Source organism: Armigeres subalbatus, chromosome 3 (genome assembly GCF_024139115.2).
Source record: "Armigeres subalbatus isolate Guangzhou_Male chromosome 3, GZ_Asu_2, whole genome shotgun sequence".
In the NCBI taxonomy this organism is placed as follows: domain Eukaryota; kingdom Metazoa; phylum Arthropoda; class Insecta; order Diptera; family Culicidae; genus Armigeres; species Armigeres subalbatus.
The window spans coordinates 86,492,434-86,520,246 of NC_085141.1; the positions used below are offsets into that span (position 1 = coordinate 86,492,434).

The 27,813-nt window shown below is 42.3% G+C and overlaps 1 protein-coding gene across 1 annotated transcript in view; it reads left to right on the top strand.

Moving 5' to 3' along the window:
- The first annotated feature begins 14,179 nt into the window (after positions 1-14,179).
- LOC134219551 (titin) overlaps positions 14,180-27,813 on the top strand; it is a 591,826-nt gene continuing 578,192 nt past the window's right edge. Inside the window, exon 1 of the mRNA XM_062698297.1 lies at positions 14,180-15,218. The gene's annotated coding sequence lies outside the window, so the exon portion shown is untranslated. The remainder of the gene's footprint in view (positions 15,219-27,813) is intronic.

Sequence of the window (27,813 nt, forward strand, 5' to 3'; positions counted from 1 at the left end):
GCCCCTGCGGAAACCAAATTGTGTATCTGACAAAAAACTATTCGATTCAACCCATTTGTCTAGCCGGAAGAGAATCATCTTCTCCAACAACTTCCGAAGACATGACAGCATCGCGATGGGACGATACGAGTTATAATTCGACGCGGGTTTTCCGGGCTTCTGGATGGCTATCACCCTCACTTGCCTCCAATCATCCGGAACAATATTGCACTCCAGAAACTGGTTGAACAGGCTCAATAAGCGCCTCTTCGCAACGTCTGGGAGGTTTTTAAGCAAATTGAACCTGATTCTATCCATCCCTGGAGCGGAATTGTTACATGAAAGGAGAGCAAGCGAGAATTCAAGCATCGAAAAGGGGCGATCCATGTCATCCGTGTCAGCAAAAGCATCGGCGCAAGATCGACCCTATAGAAGGAGTGCTGTTTTTTGATCCCTAAAAGCACCCCTCCATATCGATTTGCCCGATCGCGGCGGATTATGTTGAAATCAGGAAAATGAAGGTTCACATCTGGCGTTAGCCATGTTTCACATAAAGCAAAAGCATCGCATTGTAATTTGTTAACTAAAAATTTGAAAATATCTAATTTTGGAAGAATACTTCGACAGTTCCACTGTAGAATCGAAATCGTGTTACCTTATTGACTAAGTTAGCCATCGAAGGATACAAATGACTCGAGGAAGGGCATTTTTGAAACCAGCTGCTTCAGGAGAGGAGTCAGAATAGGAAGAACAGTTTTGACCATCTACTTCACGGGGTCGGAAGCATCAAAGAAGTTGAGGATGAGCTCCACGATGCCAGAAAAAGTGAACATTGAAGCGCTCGGGGGCTCTTCTGCTCGCTCTCTATGCTCTCTTTCTGGCTGAGAAATCGCAAAAATTGGGGCATCTGGGATTTTAGATGTTCCCGGAAGCGGTGGAAACTCTCGATCATCCCGATGTGAAACCACAAAAGTTGAAGGTTTTTGAGTATTTCCACCCGCTTTGAATTTGACCATGTTGGATTGGGGCTCACTTTGAGGCTGTTTTCTAGGCTTTTTTGAGGGTCGCTGGCTCTGTTTTATTCTCTTCCTCGTTGAGCCATTGAAAATAAAGGGAACCCCATTTCCAACCGTTTCTGGTGGATTCGCTGCTGTATGTACGTTGGACAAGCTTCAAGAGCATGGGGAGGGCTTTCATTACAATAGACACATTTCGGTGCCGTCTTGCACGCGCCATCCACATGCTTCTCTCCGCATGATGCACAGCGAGGTTTATTGCAGCAGTACTGAGCGGTGTGGCCCAGATGCTTGCAATTAACACATTTCATCACCTTCGGTACATACAGCCGAACAGGTAGCCGAGGTTTACCAATCACTACGTAGTCAGGCAGCGCGGACCCGGAGAAGGTGACGCAGAAAGAATCAGACGGGGAATAAATCCGCTTCTCTCCCTCCTGCGAAACCGAATACATTTGTTTGCAATCCAGTATCGCAACAGGAGGCAAAGAAACGTTCTTGAAACGACCGTATCCTTGTTTCAAATCGTGGCAAGTCATACTTCCCTCCGTCACCACCCCCGCGATCTCACACACTGCTGACGGTAAATACACCTTATATTCGAGAGTGAAAAGGCCACAGGTGGCAATCTCGTTGGCCTGTTTGCGATCACTGACCGTGACACGGAGTTTACTGGACCCAACCATGTCAATGGTCGTGACAGACGAAAATCGCCGTTTCTAGATCTTTGCTGATCTGGCTGATATTCAAACGTTTGCCTTTGGGTCGAAAGAATACAACATACGGCCCACTAGAGTCGTGAGGATAGACATTGGGACGGGGGCTCGTAGAGGAAATTTTAGCGTTGCTGGTGTCCATTTCGTTTTGGTTTGGAACACCCGAATGCAACGAAACATCTGACATGGAATACGAAGTACCCCCGCCAACTTCGCCTTCGTGCATTGCGGACACGAAATGCGCCCCTGCAGCGAGGCACAGTCTATTTTAAAACTAAACAATTATCACAAGAACAGAAAAAAAACACACACACACAAATTAATGAGAGGGGAAGACGAGTTAAAGAAAAAGGAAAAAAACTATTCCAATAAGATGGAGAAGAGAGGGGAACAACGAGAGGGAGCTCAAGTAAATACTTGCGTTCACACTGCTGCACACTGGTTCAGAAGCCCCCAAAACGTGCGTTTTTTAGTTTTCGACCTGAAAACTACATTTTAGAGTCATGATGTCTTCAGAAGAGTTGAAGGATATTTCTTGGGCTTTCTTTTGATAAGAAAATATCAATGATCTATCCACCTTGAAGGGCGGAATGAAATTAAAAAATTACGCAGATGTACAAAAGCAGTGGTTGTTCTCTGCAATGTTATAAAGAATGTGAATTGGAACATCTTTTCTGAAGACACAATATTGGACAAACGGTTTTGTAAGGAATTAGAGCACGTTTTGTATGAATGACCCCCCAAAATGATATTTTGAGCATAACTTTTTGGAAATGATTTTAGCACTATGGTTTATTCTAGAAAGCTGTGCACAATGACAAAACCCATGTTTGTCTAGAAGACTACTTTGATCTATCTTGAAACCTGTCAAAGTTATTAAGGAATTTTTAGAAAAAATAGTCAATTTTCACATCAACACACCATGAAAAGCGGCAAGAGGCGGCAAGCCAAACAGCCACCATCTGAAAGATTCGGTTTTAAGCTACCGAATGCACAATGTTTTTGTTTTGTTCCGTCGTGTTCCACTATTGTTTTGAATCAACTTAAAATAGTCCTTAATGTACGTTTTTCAGTACAACTGTTACGTAAACAATTAAAAAGTGGCTAACATGTTTAGTTATTTATTGCATGGTTATGCTCAAAATATGATTTTTGGGGGTCATTCATACAAAACGTGCTCTAATTCCTTACAAAACCGTTTGTCCAATATTGTGTCTTCAGAAAAGATGTTCCAATTCACATTCTTTATAACATTGCAGAGAACAACCACTGCTTTTGTACATCTGCGTTTTTTTTTTATTTCATACCGCCCTTCAAGGTGGATAGATCATTGATATTTTCTTATCAAAAGAAAGCCCAAGAAATATCCTTCAACTCTTCTGAAGACATCATGACTCTAAAATGTAGTTTTCAGTTCGAAAACTAAAAAACGCACGTTTTGGGGGCGTCTGAACCAGTGTGTGCTGTGTTGCCGGCTAACGGTTCTGGCAGCACACACTGACTGGATGGACAATCGCCGGGGCGGTGGTGCGGTCGAAGCGAACCACGCTGTTGTTGGTGTTCTTGCCGCAGACAACACTGCAACTGGGTGGATGGATGGTGGCAGGACGGCAGCGTCTGTGTTGGTGGAGACGCACGATGGATGATGACTGTCGGCGTGGGGCGATGATGCCTGCGCCTGCGATGGACGCCGAAGAAACTGCAAAACCAACGAAATGCCTACTTAACCGCTTCAGCTAAGCACCACTTCCACTCAAGCACTATGCTTCAAAACACTTTCGGAAAAAAAAAACTCTACCTGTACTTCAGGAAAAAAAACCCAAAAGAGAAGCAGACCGTACGCGGAATTACAACCGTCTCGCTCGGATACTCGACGTGGAAATGGTCCCCTTGAATGCATTCTCAAAATCTTCTAAATAGTTTCTGCCTGAATCAGAGATGATTACAACGGATATGGTTTTAATCTTAAAAATCAGCTTTTAATAATTTAGATATTGTCGTAGAGCCAGAGCTCAACAAATCAACATGGAATACGACTTTTTCAAGCGAAATATCATTTGAACATAATCCCTATAAGTGCAAGGAATGTGTCACCGGTTCTAAATAAATTCAGCACATTTTTTTATATAATTTTTGGTCATCGCTCGTCTTGCCCCGAGGGGGTGGCCATGTCGCCCCATATGATAAATATAGGCATCACAAAAATACCTTTTTTTAAACCAGTTTATAAGATACTGAAACGTCATTAATCAATGTTTATTGATACCTATGTCACAGGCAGGTCATCATAAAGGTGTTTCATGGACAAATCAGCAGAATTTGAAAAAGTTTCACTATTCTGCTCAGAATACCGCTTAGGGTGGCCATCTTGCCCCACTTTCCCCTACAAAATCTAATTGTTCAGTCAAACGAGGTGACTTGCAACACTTTGTTTTTTGTTTGTTTATGTTTTTTTTTCAATGCTGTTATAATCAACTATCCCCGGGCTTCGGTCAATCTGCGATGACTTAACACTAGGCAACACGTCTACCTTTATATGTTCACTGTACTGCCGCTAACCGCAAGTCGAGCACATCTGTATATCGGAGCAGTGTAGGACTGTGCTAAACATTTTAGCCCAGCATGATCCACCTAGGACTGGTAGGTCGCAATGCCCACGCAGAGCCACATGAGCCGTATGAGTCTTACTTGGGTGCTCTCTCTAACACACCCTCTGACACACCGTGACACTCTTTCTGACGCACCATATGAGTCTTACTTGGATGCTCACCACTGACATACCATGTGAGTCTAACTTATTTGGGTGCTCTCTCTAGCACACCCTGCCACTCCTCCCTACACACGCTCTGACACACCATGTGGGACTTACTTAGGTTCTCACTTCTAACATGCCATGTGAGTCTGACTTGGGTGCTCACTCTACTCACCTCTGCCATGCCTCAAGGTGTCGATAGCGATAGGTGCCAACAGTTCTACGCTACGACCCTCCTATCTCGGCATATGCAGTCCATACTAAGACCTATGCGTCACTCTTCTGCCATGCCTCGTGGTGACGGTTGCCACCCGCTGGGACACTCTTACCTCGACATGTTCAACCCGTGCTCAACCTGTTTTCGCACTAACTAGGGTTAAAGACCCAATAGTGGAGGAACAAAGCACGTTCCAACACTAATTTTTCGATAACTTCTAATCTATATTTCATTTTCTTTACCTTGAAAGTGCATCCCAAAGCTCATTATTTCAATTTTATTCAGAGCCTGTCATAATTGTACCAAAATCCTTTTTTGTTACCTGAAATCAATCCTCCAATTATTGGTGCACTGTTCTAATAGTTGCGGTATTTTGTTATTTGTGTTCCTATAGTTGCGAATCCCATAGGTTTTATATGGGATTCGCAACTTTTGGAACACTACCGCAACTATTGGCGCAAGGGAGAGAAATAAATAAAGTATTTTAAAGATACTTTACCGTTTTAAATGGAATTCCAATGTTGTTTTTGTCTCTATCGTGTTATGACAGGTCAACTGACCCGTAATGCTGGGTAGACACCTTTACGTGGTGTGTTACGGGGTAAGATCTACCACGGTTACATTGCCAGCTACAGGCAAATCCTGACCCAACGATTACCTTCCTCATTATCCAACTCCGTGGTACTTATAAGGGTGTCGCTAAGTCGGTGGCCTCTCGTTAAGTAAGTACTACATCAACACTTCCTTCCTCTCCCTAGTTACGGTGAAGATGGGCGTGGCCAGGAGTAGTAATCCTCATGCTTTTGTTATTTTTGTTTGAGACTGGAATCAAGGACCACTCCCCTTCTTGATTTCTGATAGCATTCTAGATAAGGATCTCAAAAGTAAAACATGAGTATCACTAGTGTCCAATCTACGAATTACACCGTAACAATGCTAATGCTATGCTATGCTAATGCTATCGTGTTATGACAGGTCAACTAATTGACTGGTAATGTGGCCTACTGCGTTTAATTTGTTGATTCCCTGCAAACCGTACTACCGCAACTATAGGAACACCCACGACTATCGGAACTTTTACCCTAACCAATCACAAGTTTGTCATGCTTGTCGACTGCTGCTCGGCGCGCCAAATTCTCTGCAAGCTGCATGAAATCTGAGTGGTTGCAGTCGAAACTGCGTTCCACTTCTCCACCGCTTGGCACATCCTCTGGATAAGGGTATCCGGGGTTGTGTCCCGACCGCAAACGTCTAGCATAGCTCTTCTTTCGACGTCGAAATGAGGACATACGAACAGTATGTGCTTTGCAGTTTCGTTAACACCTGGACAGTCAGGGCAGACGGACCTCTCCGCGTGCCAAACCTGTGGAGGTATTGCCGGAAGCAGCCAGTAGCCTACGTCTACTGGCACACACCTTGGAACTGTTAGACATCATCCTCGATAATGCCACCACAGCAATCGCAGCCCTCTTGCACGCGTAGCCGACATGGCTGTCGAAGGTCAGCTTGTCGTCTATTACGACCCCAAGGAGCTTCAAACTCCGCTTTGATGCGATCGCGACTTCACCCACGTGAATCACTGCATGTTGAACCGACTTGCAGTTGTTGACGATAACCACCTCCGTCTTATGTTGAGCGAGCTGCAGGCCTCTAGCGCTCATCCAATCCTTCACCATGCTGATCGCGTGTCCTGCGGTCAGTTCTACCTCGGGAATTGACTCCCCGTAGACCTCTAAGGTTACGTCATCTGCGAAACCGACGATCTTAACACCAGGAGGGAGGAACTTTAGCTTCAGAACCCCGTCATACATAAGGTTCCATAGTACCGGGCCCAGTATTGAACCTTGTGGAACTCCTGCGGTAATAGCTTCTCTGACCGGCATCGGTCTCGTATAATAGTACACGGTTCTGGAAATAGCTTTCCAAAATCCGGTACAGGCCCACCGGCAGGCTAAGCCGGTGTAACGAAAGCGCGATGGCATCCCAGCTTGTGCTGTTGAATGCGTTCTTCACTAACGCACAGTATCGAATACCTCGCCTTTTCTGTTCGATCGCTATCTCGGCGGTCTTTAATAGTGTCCAACGTGGACTTACCCTTGCAAAAACCGAACTGGTTGCTAGACAGGCCGTTCGTACCATTTAGTACGGGGTCAGCCTGTTGAGGATGATCCTCTCTAGCAACCTGACGTACGGTGAACACCTGACCTGTGGTAAACCGATCACCCATAAATCCTGCCTGGTACTGCCCCATGAACTCTCTTGCAATTGGTGTTAGTCGGCTGCATACAATTAGGGAGAGTACCATGTAGGCGGCGTTCAGCAATGTGATTTCGTGGTAGTTGCTACAATCCAGCTTATCGCCCTTTTTGTAGATGGGACACATATCCACCTCATCCTCCCAAAACTTGGTAATTACGCAGCGCTGTGCTCTAGCCGATGCCTCACCACCGTGTTTAAACAGCTCTTCAGGTAGTTGGTCAACTCTAGGGGCTTTGTTGTTTTTCAGCCGGCCGATCTCCTCCTAGATTTCCCTTAGATTCGGAGCCAGAAGTCGTATGTCCTGCGTGCATGCTCCTATAGGATAAATACCATACCACCACCGTTGTCTGCTACATCGCCAATCAGGTGCTCTTCGTTGTGCTGCAGCCACCTTTGGATCACCTCACGCTCGTTTGTAAGAAGGTTCCCGTTTATGTCCATATCGGGCTGTGGCACGTGGCTCTTTCTTGAACGGTTTAACTTCTCATAGAACTTTTGCGCGTTATTAGCGCGGTACAGTTGCTCCATCTATCAACGGTCTCGATCTTCCTGTTGGCGCTTTTTCCTTCGGAGTCGAGTTTTGTCTGCTCCCCGCTTGTTTATATCGTGCCTCGTTCGCCCTCGTGCAGTGTTGCAGCAATCTCGCCCATGCTGCATTCTTCGCTTCCACTAACTGCTCACATTCGCCGTCATACCAGTCGTTTCTCTGATCCGAGGGCACCGTGTCAAGTGCAGCGGTTACGGTGCTACCAATAGCGAATCAAATATCTCTCCAGCCATCTTCAAGAGACGCTGCGCCTAGTTGCTCTTCCGTTGGGAGTGCCACTTCCAGCTGCTGCGCGTAGTCTTGGGCTAGTCTACCGTCTTGTAGCCGCCCAATGTTTAGCCATGGCGGACGACTCCGACGCGTGTTGTACACCATCGAGAGTTTTGAGCGCAGGAATACTGCATACGAGGCAGTGGTTGGTTCAATATTCGCACTGCGGTAAGTGCGAACGTTCGTGATGTAGGAGAAGAATTTACCGTCGATTAGAACGTGGTCGATTTGGTTTTCCGTTTCTTGATGAGGTGATCTCCATGCGGCCTTGTGGATATTTTTGCGGGGAAAGGAGGTGCTTCGGTCTACCATTCCGCGGGATGCTGCAATGTTTATACATCGTTGGCCGTTATCATACGATACGGTATGCAGACTTTCCGGCCCGATGACCGGTTTATACATTTCCTCCCTTCCTACCTGTGCGTTCATGTCGCCGATGACGATTTTGACGTCCCGCAGTGGGCACCCATCGTATGTCTGTTCCAGCTGTACATAGAACGCTTCTTTCTCGTCGTTGGGTCTCCCTTCGTGGGGGCAGTGCACGTTGATGATGCTATAGTATAAGAAACGGCCTTTTAACCTCAGCTTGCACATCCTTGCGTTGATTGGCTGCATCTGGCTGCGTAGGCGCATCTTAGTGGTGCTACAGCTTTGGTAGAAGGTAGCCGTTTGATGCCCGCTTTCCCACACTGTCCGTCCTGTCCAGCAGATTTCCTGCTACGACGCTACGACGTCGAAGTTGTGGGAATGTAATTCATCGTAGATTATCCTGCCGCAACCTTCGAAGCCTAGCGACTTGCAGTTCCATGTTCCAAGCTTCCAATCGTGATCATTTATTTGTCGCCTAGGTCGTTGCCAATTGTATCGAGTCGTATTATCTTCTATGTCGTTCGTAATGTTTGTTTTTTTAAGGTGGCTTATTGGGCCTGCGCAAACCTCCTGTCTCGTCGGAGGGCCGTCGTGTCAAGGCTGTTTAACGTCCTACCTAGCATCAGGACTTGGGCTTGTGCGCTTTGAGCGGCACACGATCGCTTTGGTGGAGCGTATTTGCGGATACATGCAGCTTTTTATAGATGTTTAACAGAGCTCACTGTCAAACCCCACCACAATCTAGGCAGGCACCCCAACTCGCAGATGGCCTGGGTGGAATCGTCAAGCCCTTGGACATAGTCCCTGCTGCTCCCCTCGTTCGTTATTTATTGAGAGCGATTTCTGCAAACCCATGATTAGATAATTTGATTTTTTTCGAATACTGAATTTATGGATTATAACACGGAAGACAAAGACCTGACGATATGTAGTTGAGATAAAATCTAATGAACATTGACAGACGAGCCAGTTCAAAGAATTCTATCAAAAGTTTTCTATGACAAGTGTGTTACGTGTTCTACATTTGATATGTAAAAAAACCAAAGAGAGTAGTTGTTCTATAAAGTTTGACAAGGTCTTCCGGATAAGCACCCTATCATGTTCCGGAGATAGAACGTAAAAAATGTATCCTTTTCCAACATTTCTCTATCAAATATTCAAAATGTTTTTTCTAGGTATAGGCTAGATGTACCAGTTGTGGCTATAGCACCAGTTGTCGCACTAGTGCTTTATATGCCAAATGGCCAATCAAATCACCGCAAACCAAGTTCATATCGATAAAGCATATTCATATGATGCGATAACACCTTTGATCTCCTTCAAAACAAGCAAAGCATAATTGTAAAAATTGATTTTGCTTAATTTTTGACGTCCTTTGCACCAGTTGTCGCACTAGTGGTCCCTATTTGGCCAACCCCATAAGAAAACAATGGGATTTGCCAAATAAGGAACCAAAATTAAGAATAGTGCCACAACTGGTGCATGCGTTCCTATTTTGGATTAATCCATTTTGAGGATAAAAACAAATTTTATTGTGGTTTTCACAGCTGTTCTAAGAAGCAGGAAATAAAACCTTTCCTTTGATATATAAAGTTCACCCATATGTCTTCTACTTATTTTTTAAAAAATAGTTGTTCTTATGTATGGCGACAATTGGTACACCCACCCTATTTGGAATCAAACAAAACTCCAAGGTATCACAAAGATAAATATCGGTTGATGCCATCTTTCTCAACAGTTTCTCAACTTAGTTTTTTAGAGAAGCTCGTATGATTTTCGGACAACAAATTGTACAAAAACAACTATTTAAAATAACGGGTAATCTACAGGGGATGCACAAAATAATTAGGATAGGCAAATTTTGGGTAAAATTAGATGTCTTGCAACTACCTTAGTTATCATCCGATTTTGACAATTCAGGCATGTCTGAACTAGAAAATCAATGCAGATTAACGTTATGTCCATGGAACCGACTATGACCACCGGATTCCGGAGATATTCCGGGTTTTTTGAAGGTAGGTTCAAAACCGTAAATTTGAGGATATTAGGAGAAGTTGTGGTAAAAAATTTAATAATATTAGTAACCACAAATGAAGTAGCGCTCTTGCTGATTGGAACCATATATTGAGATTTGGAATCGGACCAGAATCAAGTGAGATATGGCTATTTCTCTATAATCGGTTCCGATCGATACTTATCAAAGGGGTCAGGCCACAACTCCATTTGAATCTCGCTTTTTGATAGATCGTCCACTATGGTTTTATTCCAGAAAGCTTCTAATGTGTGAATGGGGACATTTAAGTTTTAGCAGTAAAATCCAGGCTACTGTCATGCTATTGTTTAGCCCATCGCCAAATCGTAGCCAGGATGTCCCGGGCACAAATTTTTGTTCATACTACTTTTCAATGATGACAGCGGTCTATGTCTATTGATGATGATGACACCGCGCTTGTCACAGGGTCGGTAAAATCAGTCATTCGACGGCTTTTTTCCATGGTTTTCGATCAGGAAGCAAAGTATGAATATAAAATGGTCCATTGATGGCTCTGACCGCTTCCAGGACTTACGGATTGGTCCCGGGGAACCTGTGGAAGGGGACATTTTAGTTTTAGCAGCAAAATCAGTCATTCGAAGGCTCTTTTTTCATGGTTTTTGATCAGGGGCGAAGCATGAGTATAAAATAATCCATTGACGGCTCTGACCGCTTTCAAGACCTACGGATTGGCCCCTGGGAACCTGTGGAAGGGGACATTTTAGTTTTAGCACCCAAACCAGTCATTCGACGGCTCTTTTTTCATGGTTTTCGATCAGGAAGCGAAGCATGAATATAAAATGGTCAATTGACGGCTCTGACCGTCCGCTACCACTGGAGACAGGGGGGATTCCATACCTATCTGGTATTCTGGGAAAGTTGGTGGGGAAAACTCAATACCATGTTCGCAACAGCTTTGAGTTCGCCGAACAAATATCTGGCATGATCGTCCCAGATGGCTGCATCTTATACTCTCTAGATGTGGTTTCACTTTACACCAATGTTCCTGTAAATAAAGTATACGACTTAGTAGCGGAAAGTTGGGACGAACTACAAGAACACACGACCATTCCGTGGAAAAGTTTTCAACATGCTATGAAAACAGTACTGGAAGCATCCTTCTTCCAATATGAGAGAAAATTTTATGGTCAAACTGAAGGTGTCACCCCTGTCTCTAGTGGTAGCAAACATAATAATGGAAAAGGTAGAACAGGAGGCCATAACACAACTGGAGCGGGAAAACATTAGAGTGCCAATATTTCGCAGATATGTAGATGACTGCTTTCTAGTGGGGAGAAGAGAGGACGTGAAAAAAGTGGTGGAGCATTTCAACAACGTCGACGAGAAGCTCAGTTTCACCGTAGAAGAGGAAATGAATGAAACTCTTCGCTTCCTGGATCTCAATATCACGAGGAATGGTGAGAGAATTAGAAAAATATGGTACCCGAAACAACAAGATGGTCGATATTTGGACTATAACTCGGAGAGTCCACATAGGTACTCACAAAGTGAACACTGCAATCGCCCTAATCGATCGTGCACTGAAGCTAACCGATGCAGAACAACGAGAGGAAAGCATTAAGCCTCAAACATATATGGGCCTCGACAGAAAATATATGGGCTAACTGTCAAATTTTCCGTTTCCGTTGCCGTTCCGTTGCAACAACGCGTTGTTTTGCGTTTGGGGCTTTAGAATCGTGAAAGACATTCTCCGCAATAACAACTACCCGGAGAATCTCATACAACGCACAATGAAAGAGCGAGTTGATCTACAACACGCTAAGAAATGAGGACAACCCAACAAGCATTGGAGGCTGATAAAGAGCTTATTTCGCCATAATTTGGCTTGTTCAGCTAAAAAAAACTAGCTTATTCAACTTAAATTGTTTGTTGGGAAGGAAAGTGAAAGAAAAAACTACATTTCCATCCCACACATCCCTGATTTGTGTGAGAATGTGAGCAAAATACTGAAACCCCACAACATAACAGCTTCCTTCAAACCATGTGATAAGGCGAAAAAAACCATTTTCACTAAACTGAAAGATGCCATACCACCAATGAAACAAACAAATGTGGTATACAGCATTCCGTGCGGAGCATGTGATCGGAAAAGGTACATTGGATAAACGTCACAAACATTCTCCAATGCGCATCAAACAACACCAAAACTCCATACGCACCAACGCATCAGCCACGGGACTCACTCAACACGCGGTGGAAAATGGTCATCAATTTGATTTCTCTCACACGAGAATACTAGAGAGAATCAACAATATCGGGAGCAGATTAGCAGCTGAAACAATCCACATCAAAATAAACAGAGATTCGACGGTAAACTTACAGCGTGACGTAGATGGATTCTCAAACACATACAATAACCTAATTAACAAACTAAAAGAAAAAGAGCTACCTACGTACTGGACGACGTCACAAGAGAGAACATAGGGAGATTACGTAAGACTGAGACTAATTGATTAGAAATAAGTTAACCGCCGATGAAAACGAACGCAAGGCGGAATAGTAAGTGTAAATTGTTTTTTGTACTATATAATTATGTAAATTTGTTTGTAATGTATTTTTCTTTTTTATTTTTGACTATATTATTGTATTAAACAGTTTCTGAGGATGTCCGAAAAAACAAAGTAGGTTGAAAAGTAAAAAAAAAAATCAAAAGTGAGTTTTTATTTCACCGAGATAAACCAATTCAAGTTCGAAAGACTTATTACGTAAGCAATTTCTCTGGATTTTTCGACCCCCTTCCCACATGTAAGATTTTTTTCATGCAAATGATTTTTGACCCTTCCTTCGGAAGTGTCTATAATTTCACTTTGTATGCGTTACCCAGATGTGTTACGTATTAATCTATCAAGAAATCTCGTGAATTATTAAATAAAATGTATGGTATTTGAAACAAATTCACTTTGATATTGAAAATATAATTATAACAAATGATATGATATGGAATTATGCCTATTTTTCTTATTTGTTTCAAAGAAACAAATGATTTTAATTGAGGAACATATAGAAGCATGTACAAAAAAATCTTCTCAGAAAAGCAAAAACGTAAAAATTGAAAGGGATTTCAAAAATTTCTTCAGTGGAAGCTAGATAGCAAATGTGAGCATGTTTTGAGACACTAATAGACCACTTGTATGCATGTATGTGTGCGTATGTGTGCAAATTCTGAAATTTACTACCATAAAAATCTCACTCATTTTTAAGGTATTAAACAAGCTTAGTTTTACCAAATTAGGCATCCATAAGGCGAAATATATGTTATTATTGAACGCTATTGAGTATCCCTCAGATTAATGACTGATTTAGTTAGTTTTGGATTAATTAATATCAAAGTCTCTGAAAATTACGAGTACAATATATGCAACCAGCGTTACGCTAGTTACTAACCATGTCACAACCGCTATTCAATCCGACGAGCGCCTTATAGATAGGCAGCATGAAATACAGTACGTTATCATTCGTTGAGTTGTCACTCAATCCATGACATCCGCCTTTGGGTAGGCAATTATTTTGTCACTTTCACGGTAAATCGCCGTGGGAAGCTGAGTAGTTTTATCTCGTTTTAAATACTGGAGACTGGAAAAAAAATTCCTTATAACTAAGGAAGGGTCAAAATCTCACTGTAGGTGGATTAATCTGGGTTTTATTTATATGGAGCGTAAGATATTGACCGAACCCCCCTCCCCCCATACGTGCTTACGTAATATGTGTACGGCCCCTAATATTGAATTTGCGAAAAGAAATCCACGTGTCTTGTTGGGACTCGAATGGGTGGATTCGCAATTCCGTGTATACAGTTTCATTCCCCAGACACAAACCCAATGGCCACCCCTGTTGTAAACCCATTCACAAACCAAGCAACGGTTCGAACTCGCCCAAAAGCGAATGCAGTTTCCAACCGACTAGACGAGTTTCACGCTGTCACCTACACTACCAGCTGCATCCGAACGGCCCTTCATGGGTAGCCAAAGCTCAGATTGAAGTGTATTGTTCTTGCGAGGGCAAGTCCATCGAATTTTTCCTCGCGATTTTCGGAAATTGTGCAATTTTCAGCGCATTGGCACGGCCAAAAGTAAGATCCACCGGTGTTGGAAGTGATTCGCGATCGTAACGTACTCGAGTGCAGTGGCAGTGTTCGGTTCCGGGGGAAATTTCTGTGAAAAACAGTGAAAAGTTTGTCCTTCAAGGAGTTTTCCACCACTTTTTTTCTCGCCTGGCTTTGAGAAAGGCACTCGTGGGTGTGCGTGCGGAGCTGGACGCTCGTGGTGTCGGAATGCGTGTGTGTATGTGATTAGCGTCGAACTAGTCTAACAGTGTGGTTCCGATAAATAAAATTTGTTTACAATTTGTGCGGGTGTGTTGGTGACGGTGCGGTGTTTGTGGCTTGACAGCCGATCGGCTGTAGACGAAAAGCTTCGTTAAAAGACGAAGCAGCTGACAACAAACGTTCGTGTCTGGATTCGTGCGGGGATCGGTTCGTATTCGGGTCGGAGTCGTGACATCGTGTCCCGTTCGGTCGCTTTTCGTTCGATTTCGCGTTCGTTCGTCGCAAATGGCCCGTGCAAAAGTCTACAAACAGCAAGACAAGTGATTTAAACGGCGTTGTTTACGCGTGTGTGTTTATGTCGCGTCTTTTGCGTGATAGTATTGTTGCTTTTTTTTCGGTTTGTGGTGGCGGATCTGCTGCGGTTAAGGTTTTTTCTTCGTTTTCTCTTCTGTGCACGATATTTTCATCACGCGCGCATTCATCTGCCAGAGGGAACAACTAAGTCGAAGGGAAAAAACGTTCATACAGAAGCTGAAAATACATCTCAATCGCCGTCAAGAAGCGAGAAAGCCATCAGAAAGTGTAGACACAGGCAGCAATAAATACAAACGCTCGTGGAAAAGCGACGTTTTTCCGATTGTGTGACTGCGATTGTATCTTTCTCGCCTGGAAGCAGTACAGAGTCAAGGACGGTTGAGGTGTCATCCATCGGGATTCCAGTTGAATACCCTCGAGCGAAAATTATGGATTATGACAAGTTGTCGTTCATAGTTTAGGTACGAACTATAATAAAATAATACGTAGAATTTGTCGTATGACTCTTCAAGTACGCGTACAAGTAAAAAGTAACAATTCAAATGTCTGAAGCTGTTCGGGAAACAAAAAAGGAAAATTCGGCACCACCATTTCAAAAGGGCGAAACTGACTTTTCAAACAAGAGCTTCTCACAACATTGATAACAAATACGTTGTCACATAGCATACACTACGAGCAGCCTTTCACCGTGTAAGCAAGGAATGATTACGATTGAATATTTTTTACTCATTACCCCTCAGCTGGGATGTTGTTCACCTTACCGGTTCTGCTCAGTCGACGTACACACTCCGTAGAGAGAAGTAAAAAGAAACATCTTATTGAACAACCCAGCGACATGAGTCAGCAGTACGAAAATCGAGTCTCGTTGGAAGATGGAAAGCTTTTTGCGGGGCAGTTCAGTGCGCCACCATCGTTATTAAATCTCAAGCAAGACAAAGGTTATTTCTGATTAACGATAGGGTCACTCTGATATTCGAGGGACGCTTCCATACAGCGTGAAATATGAATTTGACAAATTGATAGATAAGGACTCTAACATCAGAGATTCGTAATGTTGCAACATATAGGTGATAAGATATCAATTCAATAAACAGACATTAGCGAATGACGGACGATACGATAAAGAATCTGTAATTGATCCCAATAATTGCAATACAGAAGATGTTTTCTACAGCAAATACAAATTAACAGATGTTACAAAATTGACAGAATATTCAACAAATAAAATTTTGTAAATATGTATGTTTCAAACACTCAACAAAAAACGTATTTTGTGGCTGCGTGGGTTAGGCTTATACCACCGACAAACTGACGTGAATCTAAAATACCAACCATGACCGAAAATGTAAAACGGTCGATTCGTACTTAGGTGCCACATTTTCGTAGTAAATTCCAATGGGATTGTAAAAGTTAGTAAGTGATTACTTACTCAGAAATGATTGAAGTTTTTTAACTGTAATGCGTTTTCTTGCACACACATACATTGAACAGACGATTTGTAAATCATTATGCAGATGGAGCTAGTGATCAGAAAAGGATTGCCGCGGTTAAAAAAATCAGTGCACTTGTATGGGCATGCACGTTAGTTTGTCGGTGCTTATACAATGGCAGAATTTAGAGTTGTGCACGTTAGTTTGTCGGTGCTTATACAATGGCAGAATTTAGAGTTGTAAGGTGAACTCCTAGTCAACACAAGTTCGTATATGATGTCACATAAAAAGTGCTAAAGTGGAGGCCGTATAGGTACTTCCTCATACAACATGTACGTATATCGCCTCCACTTAAGCATCTTATGTTGCTTCATATACGGTTCTGTGTTGACTGGGCTGAAGTGAGTGATTAAAACCAGGAAGGGGAACCTTAGGTGATAGCCAAACAGGTCTGTCGATTTTTATTTTGAGAAAGAGAGTGGTTCGAAAAATGTTCCCCTTTCGGCATGAAAAGAAAGTATCAACTATCGGTCTGGATTTCGTTCTAAACTCGTCCTCGGTTTGACAACCTTTTTGGCGAGCCTAAGCGTACGTATGAGCTCTCGAAAGTCGATCCAGAAACGAAGTCCAATATTGGCAAGTATATAAGAGTCTTCTCCATTCGGCTCGGTCCATGGCTACACGTTCCCAACCACGCAGTCTACGAAGGGTCCGCAAGTCATCTTCCACCTGATCGATCCACCTTGCCCGCTGCGCACCTCGCCTTCTTGTGCCCGTCGGATCGTTGTCGAGAACCATTTTCACCGGGTTACTGTCCGACATTCTGGCTACGTGCCCGGCCCACCGCAGTCGTCCGATTTTCGCGGTGTGAACGATGGATGGTTCTCCCAGCAGCTCATGCAACTCGTGGTTCATTCGCCTTCTCCACGTACCGTCCGCCATCTGCACCCCACCATAGATGGTACGCAGCACTTTCCTTTTGAAAACTCCCAGTTGGTCATCCACGAGCATCGTCCAGGTGTCGTGTCCGTAGAGCACTACCGATCAAATGAACGTTTTGTAGATTGTCAGTTTGGTACGGCGGCGAACTCTATTCGATCGGAGCGTCTTGCGGAGTCCAAAGCACGTACGATTTCCAGCCACTATGCGTCTCCGAATTTCTCTGCTGGTATCATTTTCGGCAGTCACCAGTGAGCCCAAGTACACAAATTCTTCTACCACCTCATTTTCATCACCACCGATGCAAACTCTCGGTGGTTGGCTTCTGGTCTTCTCTTGAACCTCTTCCTCTCATGTACTTTGTCTTCGACGTGTTAATGACTAGTCCGTTCCGCTTTGCTTCCCTCTTCAGTCTGATGCAGGCTTCCTCAATCTTCTCAAAGTTACGTGCCATAATATCTATGTCGTCGGCGAAGCCAAATAGCTGGACGGACTTATTGAAAATTGTACCACTCGTGTTAATCCCTGCTCTTCGTATTACCCCTTCCAAAGCGATGTTGAATAGCAGACACGAAAGACCATCACATTGCCGTAACCCTCTGCGCGTTTCGAAGGGACTCGAGAATGCCCCTGAAACTCGAACTACGCACATCACCCGATCCATCGTCACTTTGATCAACCGTGTCAGTTTATCCGGAAATCCGTGTTCGTGCATTAGCTGACATAGCTGGTCTCGATCGGTTGCATCATATGCGGCTTTGAAGTCGATGAATAGATGATGTGTGGGCACGTTGTATTCGCGCCATTTCTGCAGTACCTGGCGAATGCGAACACCTGGTCTGTGGTGGAGCGTTCGCCCATAAAATCCGCCTGGTACTCCCTTGCAATTGATGCTAGTCAACGGCATAAAATTTGGGAGAGTACCTTGTAGGCGGCATTCAGCAATGTGATTGCGCGGTAGTTGCTACAATTCAGCTTATCGCCCTTTTTGTAGATGGGACACACGACACCTTCCATCCACTCCTGCGGCAAAACTTCCTCCTCCCAAATCTTGGTAATGACCCAGTGCAGCGCTCTAGCCAGTGCCTCACCACCGTGTTTAAATAGCTCTCCTGGTAGTTGGTCAACCCCAGGGTATTTGTTGTTCTTCAGCCGGCCAATCTCCTCCTGGAGATCCGGAGCCGGTAGAATTATGTCTTGCGCGTGTTCTCCCAGGTCCATCACCATACCGCCATCTTCGTCTGCCACATCGCCATTCAGGTGTTCTTCGTAGTGCTTGAGAGATTGCAGAGATTGAGATTGCAGATCGTTCCAAAAAAGTAATTTGCGGAATTTGAGAAACGTCTTCAGTTATTATCATACAAAATGCAAATAGCAACTCATGTTTTCCAGTGAAACTCTAAGGTATCCAAAATAAAATGAAAATACGATCCTAAGCCATTCAAATTCAAATCCAATCCACATCCATTACAATCCAAACTCAATTTAATCCAATCCATATCCCTACCAAATCTAATAAAATAATCCAAATCAATTCTAACTTCAGCTCACATCCAAATCTAATACATAACCAATCCAAATCCTTTCCACTTAAAATCCACATTCAATCAATATCCAAATCCCAACTAAATTCAAATTCAGATGCAATCAAAACCTAACCCAACTTGAACGCGAATCGAATCCAAATTTATTCCAAATCCAACCCAAATCCAATCCTACTTTAATCCAAATCCAATTCAAATTCAGTCCAAATCCAATCCAAATTCAATCCGAATACAATCTAAATCCAATCGCATTACACACCCAAACAACCCGATTCAAATCTAATTCAAATTGAAATACAATCCCAATCCAATTTAAATCCAATTCATCCCAACTAAATCCCATCCTCCTGCAATCCAAATCCTAATGAGAACTAATCCCAACTAACATTTAATGTCAATGTAAATGTTATTTCAACTCGTCTATACGGCTTCAAGTTGAATATGTGTGCTATACATATGATCAAGAACTTCTATTCAATGCTTTTACCAGCAAATCTGGCGAATCTATTCAGCTGTTTTTGACGTGTCTGCACAACTACTTTACAGCATGTTACACAGTTTTTTCTCAATCTTTACTAAACCATTTCGCTTCAATGGCGCTTATTCAGATTTTTTGAATCTGTTAAATAAGTTTTATACAGACACTGAATTCAATTTGATTAAATATTATTTGAGAGGAGAGTAAATTTCGGGAGTTTATTCAATGTTTTTTTTTGTGAAAACTCAAATATCAATTTTGTTGCTACCTAGATTCGAACTCCTGATCTCCTGATTCAATGGCCGTTGCTCTGTCATCACCGTCACTTTGACATATGTAAATAACAAAGAAAATTATGGATGTGCTTCTTCGCATACCCTATAGGTTGTTTTACTAACGCTATTTTCAGATTCATGCTGTATAAACGTTAGAAAGAGGCCTACATGCTGCTTTCAGCACATAAGCTTAAAAATTATGCTTTCAGCATTATTTCAACCATTATTCAAACATCTATCAGCATGTTCTGTTGGCTAACTTTTATCCATCATCAATCGCTGAAATTGTTTCTACGCAACATTTTCTCGACCTGTATAGATGCTACTTTGCTGCTAATCGTTTAACAGTAGCCGTCAACAGAAATATCGCTTCTAAATGGCTTGTTTTCTTATGCTATCTGCTAGCATTAATGACAGCGCTTTGTCAGTTGCTATAAGAGCAGGTGAATATCTTTGTAGCTGCATTACAGAAATCAATAGCTCATACACAGCTCCGGCAACAAATATCAAATGTAAACATAGCGGTTTTGACGTTCCATACTGATATGCTATTAAAAGAAGCAGTAATAGGTTTACTTAAACGTTGTGTAATCTTCAACGGTACAGAAGTTGCCTAAAAGCTTCGTTAGTTCATTTATAGCGCCATTACGCTATATTGTTAGTGCTATAACAACAGCAAAAACGTTTTCATTGTAAGTGCTACTCACCGTAATATGGGAAGTTGCTAACAAGCAACTCAGTTACATACATGAGCTCTTAACCGATAAGCTTTGTTGCTAATTCAGACAGAGCTGTTTTATGACTATATGAAAGCTGCATAAACGATAAAAGATTAAATATATTCGGCACACTGACTAGCTGATAGATATTGGGGTAATAGTCGAGTTGAAGTTTAAGGGATTATTTGCGGAGGCTTTTCTTTTATTCAGCATTGGCTGCTTTTATTCAAATATTATACAGCCAAAGGCTAGAAGTTGAAGCTTTTAGCACCAAAAATGTTAGTTGGGATTCCAATCCAATCCAATCCAAATCTAATCTAATCCAAATTCAATCCCAATTCATTCCAAGTTCGATCCAAACCAAATTCAAATCCAAATCTAAATCCAATCCAAAACCAATCCAAATCCAATCAAAATTCCAACCCAATTCAAATCAAATCCAAATCCAATTGAAAACCAATCCGAATCCAAACCCAAACAACCTGAATACGATCCAAACCAGTGGCGTAGCCACGGGGGTGGTTTTAGACATAAAACCACCCAGAGACAAAATTTTTAGAAGACATTTTTTTTTCGAAATCCATATGTTCAGAAAACCCCATCCCCAGACCAATTTTCTGGCTACGCCACTGATCCAAACGTAAACACCCCGAATACGATCCAAATCCAAGTCATATTCAAATACAAATCCAATCCAATTTAAATCAAATCGAAATGTATTCCAAATCTAAAAAAAAATATCCAAATCCAATTCAGGGTTATTTTCCGTATTTGGTTTTTTTTTTCATGTAAATGCCAGTACAATTTCAATCTAAACCAAATTCTTCTTAAATCGATTCTGTATTACGTCTATATTACGTCTAAATCCGTTGTAAACCAATACTTGAGAGTCTTCGTACTCATATCCTTTTTCTTAACGACTATCACTATCAGTTGATTTCCATTAATAAATTTAATGCCCTGGAGCTTCCATTATTCCAATTGTCATGACGACAATAGTCTACACAATGATTCGGAAGTTTGCACTCGACAAGTCGAATGAAAACTTTCTCGTTGCACTCTTTCAAAACGCATGCTATTCTTTTCACGCGTACAATAACCTCCAAATGAATAGAATTGACTTCTCCAAATGAATAGAAGTTTCCATGATTCTGCTGTACTACTCTCGAAGTGTTTGTGATGTTTTTTCTGGTACTGGATTACCACACACTTTTATTTTATTCATCCCAAACAGATATCCACCTAGCGGTGATGATGCCTTTTTCAATGCAATCGATGCACGACATAACAAAGTGAACATTTCATGCTCCTAAGAGTGCATTAAATGTATAGCCTGTAAGATGTCATAGGACAATTTTACAGAGAACACGTAAAAACAGCTTTTTTGTCATGAAGAAATTAGTTTTGACAAGTGCTGGGGCAAAACGCCCCACATTAACACTTCCGACGGAAGTTCCTCCAGGAATTGCTCCGGTAGTTCCTCTATAAATTCCGCCAGAATTTCAAGTTTCTCCAGGAATACCTTCGAAAGTTCTTCCAAGAATATCGTCGGGAGTTGGAATTCCTGGAGGAGCTTCCGAAAAAATCCCTAAAGCAACTTCCGGAAAAAAAATCTGGAGGATTTTCCGGAGGAATTCCTGGAGGAACTAGCTAGCTAGCTAGCTTAGCTAGCTTTGACTTACTACACATATCTATGGTTGCTACTCCGTGATTGACCAGAATCAGTGAAATTGCACAAAGAATCAACTGAATGATTGACTGGGATTGTTCAAGCATTCTCAGTGTGCAAGTTTCAGTGACTCTAAAATTCAAATGATCAATAACGGCGCCGGCCACGTCCTTGTAGTCAGTTAGGAAGAAGGAAGGAATATTAGTAGGTGGTTTTTGCTATTTGAAGACCGTGTTTACCTCTGCGTCTCCACCAAAACCACAGGAAGGATTACCAGTTAATTTGTAGGCATCGTTGGATCTGGATTCACTCTGATAAGCGATACGACCATGCCATTCTTTATACACAGTGATTTTACCTAGCCATGAATCAGGCGCGAAAAGTAGTACAAACTAACTACCGGCCTACCGGGCGCGCAATGCAGAACACAATATTTCGGCCGATCGCGCCATCGTTCTGCTGTCCGAAACAAGAGAAATCTCGCACTGAACTGATTTTTATTACCGGCCGCGCAAAGCAGAACACAATATTTCGGCCGATCGCGCCATCGTTCTGCTGTCCGAAACAAGAGAAATCTCGCACTGAACTGATTTTTATTACCGGCCGCGCAAAGCAGAACACAATATTTCGGCCCATCGCGCCATCGTTCTGCTGTCCGAAACAAGAGAAATTCCGCACTGAACTGATTTTTATTACCGGCCGCGCAAAGCAGAACACAATATTTCGGCCGATCGCGCCATCTTTCTGCTGTCCGAAACAAGAGAAATCTCGCACTGAACTCAGAGGAATTCCTGGAGGAACTTCCAGAAAAATTCTCGGAGAACTTCTGGAGGAATTCCTGGACGAACTTTCGGAGGAATTTTTGGAGGAACTTCCGGAGAAATTCCTAGAGGAACCTCCGGGAGGAACTTAAGCGGGAATTCCTGAAGGAACTTCCGAAGAATTTTCTGGAGGAACTTTCGGAGGAATTTCTGGTGGTACTTCCAACCGAATTTCTATATGAACTTCCAGAGGAACTCCTGGAGGAACTTCCGGAGGAATTCCTGGAGGAACTTCCGGAGGAATTCCTGGAGGAACTTCCGGAAGAACTTACGGAGGAATTCCTGGATGAACTTCCGGAGGAATTCCTGGAGGAACTGCCGAGGGAAATTCCGGAGGAGCCTCCGAAGTAATTCCTGGAGGAACTTCCGAAGGAATTCCTGGAGGAACTTCCGAATGAATTCCTGGAGGAACTTCCGAAGGAATTCCCGGAGGAACTTCCAAAGGAATTTCTGGAGGAACTTCCGAAAGAACTACTGGAGGAAATTCCGAAGGAATTCCTGGAGGAACTTCCGAAGGAATTTCTGGAGCAACTTCCCGAGGAGTTCCCGGAGCAACTTTAAATGAAGTTCTGGAGGAACTTCCGGCGGAATTTCTGGAAGTACTTCCAACCATTTCTATATCAACTTCCGGAGGAATTCCTAGCAAAACTTACGGCACAATTCTTGGATAAACTTCCGGCGGAATACCTGGATGAACTTCCTGAGGAATTTCTGAACAATTTTCCGGAAGAATTCCTGGAGGAACTTCCGGAGGAATATCTGGAGAAGCGTTCGGAGAAATTCGGAAGATTGTTTAATGCATGAAATGAGTTCACCCATAATCCACGCCGCCACTCACTGAAAATGGTTTATAACGCTGCCGCCGCTAAATTTTCAATCGGAGCACAGGACTTACCCCACTGGCACCAACAGACGTCCCAGAGCGCCCCTAAGCATTCGGCAAGGCAAGTGAAAGTCAGCAGGAAAAAAAATGCTCCAGCTATCAATTATTATTCCAAAAGAGCTATCAACCGCTGAAACTCATTCCCCAGACAGATTTATCTGTTTATCTGCTTGTTATCCAACTGACAATGGTTGTCTCAATGAATATGACTTATTCTATTCTAAATCTGTTTGGTAACCTCCGGCGGTACGGAAAATTACTAGTAGGCGATGTCGAAACACGCCAGCAGAAACATTGTAAACAAAGTATGAAAATTATTGATTTAATTGATGGCAGATTGCTCGGACGGGCTCGTTCAAAAAATAATTGCTGCTCCTCGACTCCAGAAAAAGAAAGTTGCGATGACAAAGCAGTCTTTCTGGTGCGTAGATTTAAATTTGGGCCAGCAATTCCGGGCAATCGATGTGAGCAATTTTCCGGCAAACGTTGCTTGGGCGAATCTTCTTCTCACGTCAAGTGGTTCGATTCTCAAAAGCCCACAGCGCTCCTCATACAGTGGCAAATTCCATTGGCCACGTCAACCAATAAATCGTAGTGCATGCAGCACACATTTTTTTTTAACGGATTCTATTCGAGCAATCCAATTTTTCTTGAAAAGGATACCACACAACAGCATTCGATTCCAATAAAGATCTCGCAATGGAGCAATAGAGAGACCTGAGGCACATCGAATCCCTGAACTCATTAGCGATTTTGAACATAAAGCCAAGATGACGATTAGCTCTGGTCACGATATAGTTATAGTGGACACTGAATCAGAGTCTCTTAATTCTCGTGTATACATGGATGAGACAGTGTGCCATGAGCTACAAAAGCTCACGTAGCACCGATTCAGTGCGACGAGAGAAGCTAGCGCGCGCATGAAATAACTAAGTGAGCGTGTCTCAATGAGTTTCATGAGACTCATCGCATGCGCTAACAATGCATAGCTGGCGTTACTTAGGCGACGATATTATTGAACGAAAATTTCCCGCCCAACCTGTTTTACCGCATCTCCGCTGTTGTTTGCAAAGGTTTGCCATGGCAAACAGCGCATGAGCTGATCGCATTGAGATGTCTCAATGCGACTCACCAATGTTAATATGAGGTACACAAGCTTCGTGAGACTCGCGCGCGCTAAATTTTATGTGCGCGTAGCAGTCGTTGCTCAATCTCATCCTTTTTTGTACGCGTGCATGATGTCTGCACTGAATGTGAGGGCACTGACCAGGATAACACCAAGGTCCTTAACTTGCTGAACCCGAAGAAAAGTCTGTTCCTTGAGGACGTAGTCGAATGTGAATTGTTGATTTTTTCGATGAAACGAGATAATGTTGCATTTTTTGATACTTAGTCTTAGCAAGTTTCTTTGGCACCACTCAGCAAAGATGTTTATCATGTTTTGTAAATAATAGCAGTCCAAGTAACATTTCACTATTTTGACAATTTTTGTGTTGTCTGCGAATAAATAACGGCATCCAGGAGGCAGCAACAGCGAGGCGTCATTTATAAAAATAGAAAATAGAAAAGTGGCCCAAGATTGCTGCCTTGCGGGACTCCAGAGAACGGTTTCGCAAGTAGGATCTAAACCAGTCTACGCTCCTTGAGGATGCTCCGAGTCTCTCCAGTTTGGCGAGCAGAATTCCGTGGTCAACTGTGTCGAACGCCGCCTTCAAATCCATGTATGCAGTATCAACCTGCCAACCTAAGTCAATGCTCCGAAAGCAGGAGGAAATAAACTGTATCAAATTCGTGGTTACAGAACGCTTCGTGTAGAATTCGTGCTGATCTTTGTCGATGTTGTTTTGGCAATACGTAAACAGGGAGTCGTTCACTATTATTTGGAGCAACAGCACTAGGAAGTAATGCCCGATAGTTGGCAATATCACGTTTGTCTCCTTTTTTGTGAATCGGAAACACGAATGAACATTTCCAGTGTATCGGGAACTCACTACGCTGAACTGATCAACTGATGAACGCATTGCTAATGGGTGGCTTAAAACATCTTTGCATAGTCTTAGCACGGATGCGGGTATTCCGTCGGGAACTGGAGCGAGCGATAGCTTCCATTTCTGCGTTGCTGCTATCACCATGTCGGCTGTAATGCGGCGAAGTTCGAAGATGAAGGCATCGCCTGGCATATCAACAATTGCATCGTCCACTTGCGCTTAAGATGCGGAAAATTCGTTGAAAACGCGTCGGAAATGACGTGCAAATAGCTTGCATTTTTCGCCTTAATTAATGGCCGTCGTGTCTTCAAGAAACATTCAGCATGACAGTTCTGATTCTATCCTCTTGTCGTTCACCAATTTACCACGTTTGAATGTGACCACGAATGATCGTTCTCGCTTTAGCGTTCGTAAACGACAGTTAGACCATGACGATTTTGGTGGAGGTATGTGAGCTGGTGCAACATGGAAAATTGCGTCTTCTACATTGTTACAGAAGTAATCCACCGCATCGTTGATATGACTGGATGGACAGTTCGGTGCTATTTTGTAGTTTGCAGAAAATTGATCTTAAATTACCTCTTTTGTATAAAATGCTGATTCTGAAAAGATTTATTTTCAATAATGCGTCTTTCGATCAATAAGAGCTGCCAAATAAAAATCTGCACCTTGCGAGAAAATTTTACTTGAGTGCTGGTCTCGCCAACGACGGCTGCCCACACTCAAAATAATTTTCACTTAGAATCTACTTGAAAACATATGCAGATATTTTCCATGTAGTTTCGGTTGTAAAAGTTAAATGATTCATTAGTGATGGCACTCATTATTCTTAATTCACTAGAAAATAAAATAAAATTTAAGTGAATTTTCGTTTGGCCATGTACTTAAATTTTAAGTGAAACTTCGATAATTTGTTTTCTAGTTTCCCTGTAAATGGTATCCCGTCCACTAGAAGCGGACGAGGGCAAAAAAGGAGTAGAAAGTTAATTCACACCCAAACAGAATTCTTTGCAAGTCGTTCTCAAAATGCTTTTGCAAAATGTTTCATTAGCGATTGTTAATAAACATTTTTTGCAAATCGTTCTCATAATGCTTCTGCAAAATGTTTCATTAGCGATTGTTAATAAACATACTTTTCGCTCTGAGAACCCCACTCATATATTTTCCATACATTCATTTTGAGTAGAATTCACTAGAAGAGTATATAGATATTATTTTCTATGTTTTCTAATGAATTCCACTACATTTCTTATTAAGATGCACTTATGATTTGAGTAAGTTTTATTTGATTCCAGTAAAGCCGATGCAAGTTTCGAATTTTAAAGTCTACATGACTTTTTATAGTGGAATTAAAGTGAAAATTATTTTGAGTGCATAATTTTCCATCAAATATTCGCAACCGATACAAATATATTTTCTGCAGCGAGCCATTTTACTTGTGTGTTACTTACCATATCTGCAGAAATGTATTTCCTGTGGAATCGTTATAGATCACTGATTTCACGCGATTCGATTTCGGATTTCTTAATCAAGGATAGTCGATTAAATATTTTGATTAGAAAAGCGGTTAAACTGATCTTTGATTGGAAAAATTGGTTCGAATCCTCGGGTCAAGAAACCATATCGTGAAACAAAGTTCATTTTAGTGAACCATCAAGGTGCGAAGTTTTATAACGAACCCAATCCCATCAGGGTAAACATAACTCCTTCGGTTGCACACAGAAAAAAAATAATGAAAACTAACCAGCGCGTAAAAAATACAGGCGCGGAAAATTATACTATTCTGAGCATACATCAATCTTTTCAATAAATTTCACCCTAAATGTATGCAATTTGTATAGCATTATACCACTTAATCAAATAAATAGTGGCATAATGCAATACAAATTGCATACATCCAAGCTAAAATATCGTTCAAAATTACGCTCTTTTTGGCATTCCCTTTATGTGCATTACTTTCGTGTAAATTTCAACAACTTTTTCTATCTGTGAACGCATGACCTCACAACAAGGGTAAGCAGACAGTTTAGCTTGCACCTGTCGAAAGCGCGTGAAATCACTTTCCTGTGCTACCGATGATTGGATGTTAGGGCAACCTCGTTGGTGATTGCTAAAAATCCATTCAACAAAAACGACGAATTTGAAATCATCGAATCACTATTAAAAGAATTAACGATTTTGTTGAATTTTGGATTTTTTTGCCTTTCTCGTATACTAAGTATACGGTAAAGGCTATATGATCGCTCCAAAAACAAACTTTTTATAGAAGGCCCGGAGACCCATAGTGTTATATACCAATCGACTCAGTTC